Source organism: Rattus rattus, chromosome 2 (genome assembly GCF_011064425.1).
Source record: "Rattus rattus isolate New Zealand chromosome 2, Rrattus_CSIRO_v1, whole genome shotgun sequence".
NCBI classification, from domain to species: Eukaryota; Metazoa; Chordata; class Mammalia; order Rodentia; family Muridae; genus Rattus; species Rattus rattus.
The window spans coordinates 157,768,407-157,779,956 of NC_046155.1; positions in this window are offsets into that span (position 1 = coordinate 157,768,407).

Sequence of the window (11,550 nt, forward strand, 5' to 3'; positions counted from 1 at the left end):
ACATGTGGCCCATGTATATACAGCCACCAAAACTAGATAAGATTGATGAAGCTAAAAATACATGCTGAAAGGGACCAGATATAGGTCTCTCCTGAGAGACACATCCAGAGCATTTCCAGTACAGAGGTCAATGCTAGGAGCAAACGACTCAACTGAGAACAGGATCCCCTTGGGGAATTAGAGAAAGTATTGAAAGAGTTGAAGGAGTTTGCAACCCCATAAGAAGAACAATGCCAACCAACCAGAGCTTCCAGGGACTAAAAACCACTACTGAAAGATTATACATGTACTGACCCATGGTTCCAAGTGCATGAGTAGCAGAGAATAGCCTTGTTGGGGCACTAGTGGAAGGGGAAGCCCTTGGTCCAGCTGAGGTTGGATCCCCAGTGCAGGGGAATAATTGGGGGGCAGTAAGGAGGAATGTATGTGGGGAATTCGATATGAGGGATGGGGAGGAGAAGGGATGGGGGATTATGGACATGAAATCGGGAAGGGAAATAACATTTGAAATGAAAGTAAAGAAATATATCCAATAACATTTTAAAAATATGCAATGTTATTTGGAAGCCATTATCATCCATATATGAATATATTCAATATAAAACCCACCTAATTGCAAGAGTAAGTTGTCATATAAAAAACAGTCTAAGATTTATAAAAGTTTCTTAGAAAAATTAAAGTTTAAAAACAGAAACTTTTGTAAAACAAAAGTAATACAACACCGAAAAAGAAAAGTAGGTAACTTGCTTTATTTCAGAAGTTGGTAATAAGTTAGAATAGTCATGACAAATGGTTTTGATACAAATCAACATATAATATATAATGTGAAAAATAGGTTCTCAAAAAATAAAGCTACCATGTAACCACTTGACTTCTGGCAAAACCTTAATGTTTTAAAAAATCAGTCTGGAACAATTATTACAAATACATAGAGAAAACAATATAAATGCACCCAAGTTTGCTCCAAGTAATGGGACGAATATGGAAATGAGAATGCACAAATGATATCCTAAAATAATAACTAATTTAACTACTTATTATTGTACAAACACACACACACATATATATATATATGTATATATATATATATATACACATACACACACTCATCTATGTAAAGCATGCTTCGTCTGTTCACTGTTGTTCAAACAGGTATGCGTTAAAGGACGGCTTTGTGAGACTGGGTTACAAATCATGATCTCATCCCTGAAGATGACTGATTCTCTTTCTACAGCCATTTCCCGAATGTCTTCATCTAGTGGTGAATACTTGTAAGTCTTCTCATCCATATAGGTATATGAATTGATACTATCCTTGATTAGGTCTTGTTGGGGCAATGGTGCAATTACCCGTGGTATATAAAAGATACTAGATTGTAGCAAGTGTCATGGCACTCTGGCTTTGGAAATCTCTCTGGTTCCTCTTTCGTAATGCTTCTTGAGCTTCAGCTGTAGAAGTTTCACTGCAGGTGAATCAGATGGGAATGAGCATCCCATAGGCTTTTGACTTTAATCACTGTTGATGTCTGTGATACTCTATTTGTTGCGTAAGAAACTCTTTTCTTAAGGATTGATAGTTACATTTATGTGCAGATAAAAAGATAGACATTTAGAATACTCTTGGGTATTATTCTCATTTGGAAAGTGGCAGTAGTAGATTCTTCTATAAATTCCATGACTTTACTAGCCAAAGGGAGTGATACAGGTTTATGATGTCAAATCTGAATTCTCTTCGATTGAGGGTGCTGTAGGCATAGATTCTTCAAAACCTATTTTTAATAAGGGTTCTCAGGCCTCCTCTGAATTGGTATGAGTCAGCTGAGGTCTCACATGCCTAGCATTCAGGTTTTCCTTAGATAATTTATGGTTTTTAATGGAACCATTATTATCCCATGGGACTTAACTGTTTTTAAAACTATTTATATATGTTTACAAAAAATATGCATATCATATGGATTTGTAAGAAACATAACATTAATTTCCTCATGATTTTCTCAATTATCCTTAGTGGCCTTTATCTTCCATCTATCTGTCTATCTGTCTGTCTGTCTATCTGTTTATCTGTCTATCCATCTATCCATCTGTCCATCTGTCCATCTGTCTGTCTGTCTATCCATATATCTATCTATCTTCCTATCTATGATATTTCTATTTCTACAGTCCAGTTATTACTCCATCCCAGTCTGCCCTCTCACAATTTCTCATCCCATTTCTCCTCCCTTTCTCCAAGAAGATGTTCCCATCTCCAACCCCTAGCCAGGCGAGGCCTCCCTATTGCCTGGAGTCTCAAGTTCCTTAAGGACTAGGTACATCTTCTCCCACTGAGGCCAGAACATGCATGTGACAGGAGCTTCAGACCCTGATTTAATTATCGATACGTAGCGTCTCTCCACCCCCTGATCTAATTCTTCTAATGCCAAGGCCTCTCAGCAAATTGCAAATTTCTCACTTGAGTCAGTTCCTTGTCTTTGCTTGGCTTCTCTGAATGTTCCCATTAACTCATGGTACCAGTGAACCAACAAGTCCTTTCTCGGTAATTACTTAGCTATTGTTTGGAATAGGTCCGTGGGCAGATTGTTGTCAGAACTAAGATCCCATAGAAAGAGAAGATCCAGCCATTAGCTGATGTACATAGACTGGGCCTTCATGTTGACTCAACCACATCATCAATTTTAACAAACAGCCGAGTGGTGATCTGATTTGCTCCCCTAGTCCTCAGAGAAAAACAAGAATGAAACACAGTCCTAGCTTTCTTTTTCTGATTCTGAGGAAATGCCCAACACAGTGAAAGTAAAAACTTCCAGTAACAAAGACAATGAAATGCAAATGAAAGGCAAAAGCAAACCAAGCATTTCCTCGGAAAGGTCAGAAGTTTATCCAAAAATAAATCCACAGGTCCTTGCCATGTGGGGACACAGCTTCTCAGGCCTTGCCATAGGAAATCCATCTGTATTACATTCATTTACCTTTCCCAGAAGAGAGAACCAATTCCTGGTGACTCCCTTCGGCAATTCAGATATTAACACATAAAATTTGGGGAATATGAATTTCCAACAGTACCGTCAACATATAAATTGTTTATATGTACTGTTATGTATTGTGTGATGTAGACAATAGCATACTGATTAAACTGTGATGATCCCATAAGATTCTAACAGAGCTGAAGAATTCCCATCAACTGGTTAATTCAATACAAACTCAAACATAAAATAAAGACAATTCAATAAAAATAAATACGGAGTCATTGGCAATGTACAGTACAATATTTTATATATTATATATGTATATATAATGTTATATAATGATGTATTTCTCAGACAGTAACTCTGATAATTACATATATTGAACATAAAGCCTTTGGTATTTTGATCACTCTCATATATCATTAGTCCTTTGTTTCAATTTGGTTTTCATAAATCCTCTTCAGGTTTGTAAGGTATACAATTCACAGCTAATATGTAAAATGATTTCATCAAGACCAAACATTCCATGTTCGTTAAAGATCTAAACTGTGCACCAAATGCAAAATCTTATAAAGCCTTGTTTTAATTAGAATTTATCCATTCTGCATATGATACAAATCAAATTGCTGTATTTTAAATGAAATCAGGCACATAACTTATGAGCTTAGGGTATTCGTCCCTCCTTGCTCAAAGTCTCTCTACAATGTCACACATAGCATCACCATCAATAATGGTCAAATACATGGTCCAGTCCCAGCAATCTTCTAAGCAATACCATAATTGAATTGAACAAAAATGAAGAAAAGTTTAATGGCATATTGTGTGCTGATTATTGAATTAGGAATTTTTGGTTTTGCTGGACACTCAATTCTGTCAAGTGATGACTTTTCTGGAGACTGTCTTGTAAGAGGATGTTTTGCTGAGCACAGACATGTTTTTCTGGAAGCTGCATGGTGAAAGGACCTGTGATATTTTGCTGAAGCAGATGCTTAAGAGAAGAAATGTATAGAAAGAGTATAAGTATTACCCAATAGACAATCGATATTGCTCTGGTTCACCTTGCTGGTCTTCTCTGATCTTTCCTAGTCATGGCTTTGGTAGAGAGATATGCACCAAAGATCTTCTGGTGGTGTTCCGGCTGCTTCTTGCCCATTCAGGGACTAATGCTTATTTGGAGAGTCTTGCAATTTCTTCTGGATCAAGCTGCTGCTGCTGATTCATGTTTGGTGTTTTGGTAATGGGATGGACTGCTATCAACTAAGATTTGAATCATCCAAAAGAACTTCTTCTAAACATGCCTATGCCCCCCTAGTCTTATCCATATTTCTCCCCTACTTTTGGTTCAAAAACAATTCAAAATAAAATTGTAGATGCACCATCATTAGGAATAAGTAATTTTTTTCAATAAAAATGCTGAAATATATAATTTTTGGTGAACAATTATCATTGATATTGATTTAAATAAGCACTTTTTTGTTCCTTCAATAATTTTGAGTGTTTTCTAAGTACCAGATCCTAAATGTCAGACCATGAAGAAAAGTCTTGAAATTACTATTCCTCTATTCTTGATATATTTAATCTGCCATTGAAATAGATACATATATTTCTTACACAATCTAATGCTCCTTCCTCTATTGAGAGGCAAAAAAGGCCTGGGGAGATGGCTCAGCTCATAATAATGACTTGTCTTAAAACATGCACAACTGAGTTTTATTCTCAGAACCAAACTTAGAAAGTCTGGTCCCGGGTGCTCTTCACATGATGTCTCACCCAGCTATAGACTAGCTGCATGGGTTTGGGTGAGGGGAGAGAAAAGTTAGGCAGAGAGGGGAAATAGCTTTTGCCACCCCTGCTACCGCAGGCCCTTCTCCTTCAGGAAGCTGCAGCTTTGGCCAGGCTGAGACAGCAGGAGACTGACTAGCCTGGGAGAAATTCAAGGGAGCTTCTGGCAGTGATTTCTGGAGAGTAGATCTCTCCCCCTAGTTGGCAGTGTTATAACTCTTATGAGAGAAGCTCTCACACAATGGAATAATTCCTGCACACCGTTAATTCTGAACAAGGCCTTAAATACAGTTTTTTTGGGAGGGATCAGTGTCTGACGGCAGGTACTTCCTATTGATTTGGCCTAAGAGCTTGCAAAGACCCCATCTATATATTCAGGGGCATGGTCTGATCTGTCTTGAGCCTAGTAACCTGTGGTCATGTCCTCACCTGTGGAGGAGGGGCTTGGGGCATTGCTCTACATGATTGGTCTGTCTCAAAAATCTCTTCAGGCGTTTGGGCTGGGGGAGGCTGCAGCTAGTGAGGGCCTGATCTAGGAGGCTGGGAATGCACATGCTGTCCCTTTTAGTGTCTCCAGGAGATTCAACCTGTTTTGACCAGGAATGAGGGTACATTCTACTGCCCGCCACCCCACAGTGACACATACTTAAAACCTATATTTTGGAAGGTACACCCCTGTGGATCTGCAAGACTTTATGGGCAGCAGCCTAACTGGCTTGGTGAGGTCCAGGCCAGTCAAAGACTTTCTGTCAATAAAAATAATAAATATAATAAATATAAACAAACAAACAAAGAAACAAAATCTTAGAAGCAATAGCTGAGCCTTTTCCTCTGGTCTAACCCATCCTACATATGTCATGAAAAGCATATTAAACTTTTGCTTTGTTCTAAATAGCATATTGGCTATTGTTTAAAAATATAATCATTTTTAAACATGAAATAAATCATTATGCAAAAAGAAGAGGTTTGAGAAAATGACTACATACTCTAATACGTAGTACTGTCCAGACATAAACTTAGTTCCCTTATTCATTTATCAATTTTTAAAAGTTAAAAAAATATTATTGAATGAGGTAACCTAGACTAAAAAAAAGCACACATACACACACACACACACACACACAGACAGAGAGAGAGAGAGAGAGAGAGAGAGAGAGAGAGAGAGAGAGAGAGAGACGCACACACACAATGTTTCAATGCTCTCTCTCATTGGATGCTTTTAGCATCAAATCTTTAGATGTGAATACATGAATACAAGTAACTCCAAACCAAGCAACTGTGTGAGAATGTGGGAGGAATAGAGCAGGGTTCACTGGTTAGAAAGAATCCAATGGGAAAATGGAAAAAGAATTGAGGGCAAGGATCAAAAAGGGCACATGGAGAGGGGCTTAAATACAAAGAATAAGGGAAAAAAAGAAACTAAGAGAAAAAATGCTTTGAAAAAGTCATACAGAATCATATAAACTATCTTCCTCAAAATACAAATAGAACACATAATTTAACATAAATATGCATATGTAGTTTAAGTGAAAAATTTCCTTTGTACTGACAGTGGGTTTCTAAGAACCAAATACCTCTCAAAATCCCCAACAACAGGGATGAGAAGCCTTCTTATGAGTAGTGAGTCAGTTTTGTTCAAATGAATCCTCAAACAAACTGGGTATTATGCCAGGATATCCCCAAAGGGTAAAAGGTAAGTCTCAATTGCTGAGGACACCATGCAGGACAGACACAGCCCAGACATTCCTGAAATGGAACTGACCTGAAGTCCTCCTCCCTGAGGACTAGTTTTCATGGAGCCAAGTGGTATTCTGAAGTCCTCGAAAGGAGAACGACAACCGACAGTCTTACCCAGTTATCCATATCTGTGCACCATAGCAAGAACATGCAGGGCACAATGACCCTATGTTTATTCACATGCATAATTTAGCTGTGGGTAACAACTCTCAATTGGACTCAGGATTATTCATTGACATGAATATTTTGCACGGTACTAGAAATGTAGTCAACTATCCTGAGGTAGTAATGTCATGGATCTTGGAAAACCTATAACCAGTCCTTCATTAAACCCACATAATTTTTAACTACATTTTAAACATTTGTCCTTATACCCAAAGGTAAGTGTTGTCCCCACCCTTGCTAATAAAACCTCTCTTTGTAAGAGAGTGAAAAGACTCTTTAAAAGTACATGGTTATAGATCTTGTCTATAACATGACACCTGCATGTACACCTTGGATCATTGTGTAACAGGGAAGAGAAGATTGTGCAATCATTGGAAGAGTATAAGAACTAGAGGAATAAGCATAATTTGTGAGACTTTAAGCTTCACTGATAAAGTCTCACCTGAAGAAAGACACCAAGAGACATGCTAAAGCAGATGTGGGAAAGGCCTCATACCTAGACAAAGAACTACAAATAAACTAGAAATTATGACAGTTGGATCAACAGTCTTTCCTTGGGAAGACCACATCGATTGCTTATCTAATACCAATGGTAAGCCTTGAAAATATATTTATACAACTATACAGACTAAGCAGACTGTGTATATGTGTGTGTGTCTGTGTATGTCTGTGTGTATGTCTTAGTGTGTGACTGTGTGTATATCTGTGTGTTTGTGTATCTTTGTCTGTATAATATATATATGTATATAGAGAGAGAGAGAGAGAGAGAGAGAGAGAGAGAGAGAGAGAGAGAGAGAGAGAGATTCCCTCTTTACATCTGTATCCTGACTATGTTATTACCCCTTTTGAGTGAGATCTGAGCATCCTCATTTTGGTCTTCCTGATGGTTTAGTTTCTTTGGGTTTGTTGAGTGTAGCATTGATATCCTGAATTTATGGCTAATATCACTTAAAAGTGAATATATACCATGTAGGTCCTTTTGAGACTGGGTTACCTCGCTAAAACCAGCATTTTCCAGTTCCATTCATTTACAAAATTCACGATATCCTTGTTTTGAATAGTGGAGTAGTATTCCATTGTGTAAATGAACCACATTTTCTGGATCAATTCTTCAGGTGAGGGATTCTTGGATTCTTTTCAGTTTCTGGCTATTATGAATGAAGCTGCTTTGAACATAGTAGAGTATGGGTCCTTGTGAGGTGGTAGAGCATCTTTTGCATACTTTTGACTTCAATATTGTTCATAATGATAAATATGGCTTGATTTTTATTTTTCTATATGCAGCCAATCAGTTAGATCAGTGCCATCTATTGAAGATGAAAAATGAAAATCAGTATTAATAAGAGAAAGAAGTGTATATAAGAGAGTTTGGAGGGAGTAAAGGGAAGGGTGAATTATATAAAAATATAAAGAACAAAATAAAGAGTATAATGTTTACAGCTAGTAGAAACAAGCATCCTGAACTAAGAACAGGGAATCTCATGTATCACTTCTGTCTTTTACAATAGCTGTGCAACTGGAAAACTGGTGTAATATTTGGATGGTCTCAGTACATTCTGCTGTGCATATGTAATCTTAATGCTATAGGGGACACACTACATATGATTAATATCAGGACTGGGTTTGAGCAAGCCCACTAGACATCCATTACATTAATATTACTAAATTTTCATTTCAAGTTTAGAAACTTAATTAAGATTAACTGTTTTGAGCTTGGACAGAAGCTGAAGCTGAATTGAACGATATTATTCATAGTTTGAGTCCAAGAACAAACTCAGCCATCAGTAAAGATAATGAATCAAAGCAAATGAAGTCAAGTCCCAAGAGTTAGAATTGTATATATATTTATTTACTATGTATAGTCATTAAATTAATTGTAAGATGTTTTATTACAAATTATTATAAAATTGCGTGATGAAAACAGTTACTAATAACAATAATTTAATGAAAACATGTCAACTTAATATAGATTTATTCTCAATGGATAATGGATATCTACATTTAAAACTACTGTGCAAACAGCTTTAAAGAACTAGCAATGAAGTTCATGGGAAAACGCCCTTTGACTATCTCAAACCTTTCCAAAAGCTTAAATTAACCTCGTTCATAAATTCAGCTACACAGTGTATTATTATTGAAACTTATATGAAAATACTTACATAAACTTTCTTTTGAGACAGTCTTCCTGGTAGCTTTGGGTACACTTGAGATTAGTATTATACAGAGTTAGTCTTGAATTTGTATCAATCCCCTTGTTTCAGCCTATGTACTCGGATCACAAGGTTTTGTTACTTTTTTAATGTACTTTACGTGTGCTTCACTTCTGATAATGCATTGTGCTCTATATTGTCATAAGTGGTAGGATCTCTTCTGGGTACAAATAAAGGGCATTTACTTGGTCCATCCAATTGAACAAAGGGGACCTAAACAGCAAACTCTGCTCAGAGTTGGATTTCATGCTGTCGTGAGATGAACTCTGTCCATCCAGATCTAATTGGATGTTGTATACAAAATGATTGATTAGATCTTGCACAAACAGTCCATAGCTGTTCTTCCAATAACTTTCTATACTTTATTTTTGAATTCAAGCCATCTTAAGCTTGTGCTAAAGCAGATGGATTGGCAGTCTCTGATTACACAGGAGAAATTTCTTGTACATTCCACAGAAGAAAAAAAATTCAATACCTACAAATTAATTATTTTGCTTTCTCTAAAGAAATTGTCTGGCATATGTTTTAGTTATTGCAAAATATTTTGCTGCATTTTAATGGGTATGAGTTTAGAAGTCCTGAGCTCTGCTATGAGCACATCTTTTGGTGGTTTTTTTCCATGCATCTTTTGCTAGCTATCTGTAAGGTAAGTGCTTTATGTGCTTCTCATTCAGCAAAGTGTATTATATGATTTAAAAATATAAACTGCCCAAAACTCTATCTTGTCTAAGTATTCTGAAAATACCAGCTCTATATCTAACTTTAATGTCTGCAGTTATCTCTGAACAAATGTATATTTTCTCACTTGTTTTTCAATGCTAGGGATTTGAACTAAAGCTGTGTACCTATAATTTAACCACTGTACCTCTGAATGAAATTCCAGCCCAACACTTACTTTTCAAATGAGGTCAAGGCAATGATGCCATTAGCACTCAGAAGTATTAAACTACTCACAAAATGCATGCACCATTATGTAGTGAACAATACTGTTTAAAACCCCCCAACGGCTTCTCTACCTTTTTGTAAGTGGGTATATTCCTATTAAAATAAGTTTTAAAATATAAGAAAATAGTATTTTTCTACTTGATCTTTCACTATTTTGTAAATGAAGGAAATAGTATCTTTGATACTCGGTTCATTATGTTTAGAAAATGTTGAACATTTAAAATATACCCTTTAATTTTTGCCCTTCCATGTAAAGCAAAACACAATATAACTATTTTTTTTTCTTTTCTGTAAAGGAACAATAGAAAGAAGTTTATTTTGGATGCTGAAATAAAATCAATGAGAATTTAAGATAAGAGTATCAAAATATCATAAAGAATATCTAACATATAAAAGTTATTCCTTGTGCCAGTCTAACTCTTTTTCTTCCAGAGAAACCAAGGAAATGAAATAATTGTCAAAAATAGTCACATTTTCACTCTCAAATTCAAATTGAAGTGTAAAACTGAATAAAAATTTCTAAAACAAATCTTTTTCATAGAAAATGTGTATGCCTTCACAATCACCACTGGCATTAAAAGAATTTTCACAGATGTCAGCAAGGCATCTTACAACCTTAATATAATTCAGTTTTGTATCTAGTCTTAGTAAATAGACCCCTACTTGATTAGAAAATAAACTTACAGAAAGAGGGAGGGCAATCATGTTGAATGTGTGCCCAGTTTGAAACAGTAATATTTTCTAAAGATTCGACTTCTATATCTCAATAATGTATTATTACCTATACCAAAATATGATACTTCCATGCAATACAAATGCTAACTTGGACACACTGGGGAATTTTCATCTAGCATCATAGAATTTATAACTTACATATTTACATAATCCAAATCTTAACGTTTCATTCTTATGATAGGCATGTCTGTCTACTCTCAAGTTTCTACACAAATTGATGATAAGGTGCTATTGCTTAAGTTAATGCCTATGTATATCATTGAATACTGAGAAGATGAGGTGAGGCCTCACTAGACTTTATTCAGATTTATTAATGTTATGATCTGGAAGATATTTTACATGCTATCAAAAGACAAAAGTAAAATCGAAACCAACTACAAATGCTTCAATCTACAGTGGTTTCCTCTCTGTATAATGTGCTAGAGTAATAGTAGTACAAATCTGTGTGGTAAGCTATGATTATCTAATTGGACTTAAGACTCATTCCATGAGATGAAATTCTGCCTGTTATTGCTCCAGTGGTCAAGAACCTAGGACGAGAAAGGCCACAGATCTAGTGGAAAACAAATATTATTGTTCTGTAATGAATATAGCAATAAAATGACTTTAAAAGGGCATTCTGCTAAACGTGTAGATCAATGTCTTGATCATCAGGAATCAGAAAAGCTTCTTCCTGCAATGCATGGGAACTACTAAAAAGACCAACAACTTAACCAGTTGCAGAGGGATAAATCTTGGTACACTCAATCCCTAAGTGGGATGTCTCCATTAAACTCTGCCATCAGGCATCAAGAAGCTCTGTAAAAGAGGAGGTAGCAAAACTGTAAGAGCCAATGAGGATGGAAGATACCAAAGAAATAGTACCATCCAGATACAACAGGACTGATGTACTGGTCTGTGGAGAAGCCCTGCAAATTAAGGTCACAGTCTACCATGACTGGATATCTCCTCTAAGCTCTGCAGAAAATGGAAAACTGCTTTTACTAGCAGGTGTTCCCATCTCTGATCTTGTCT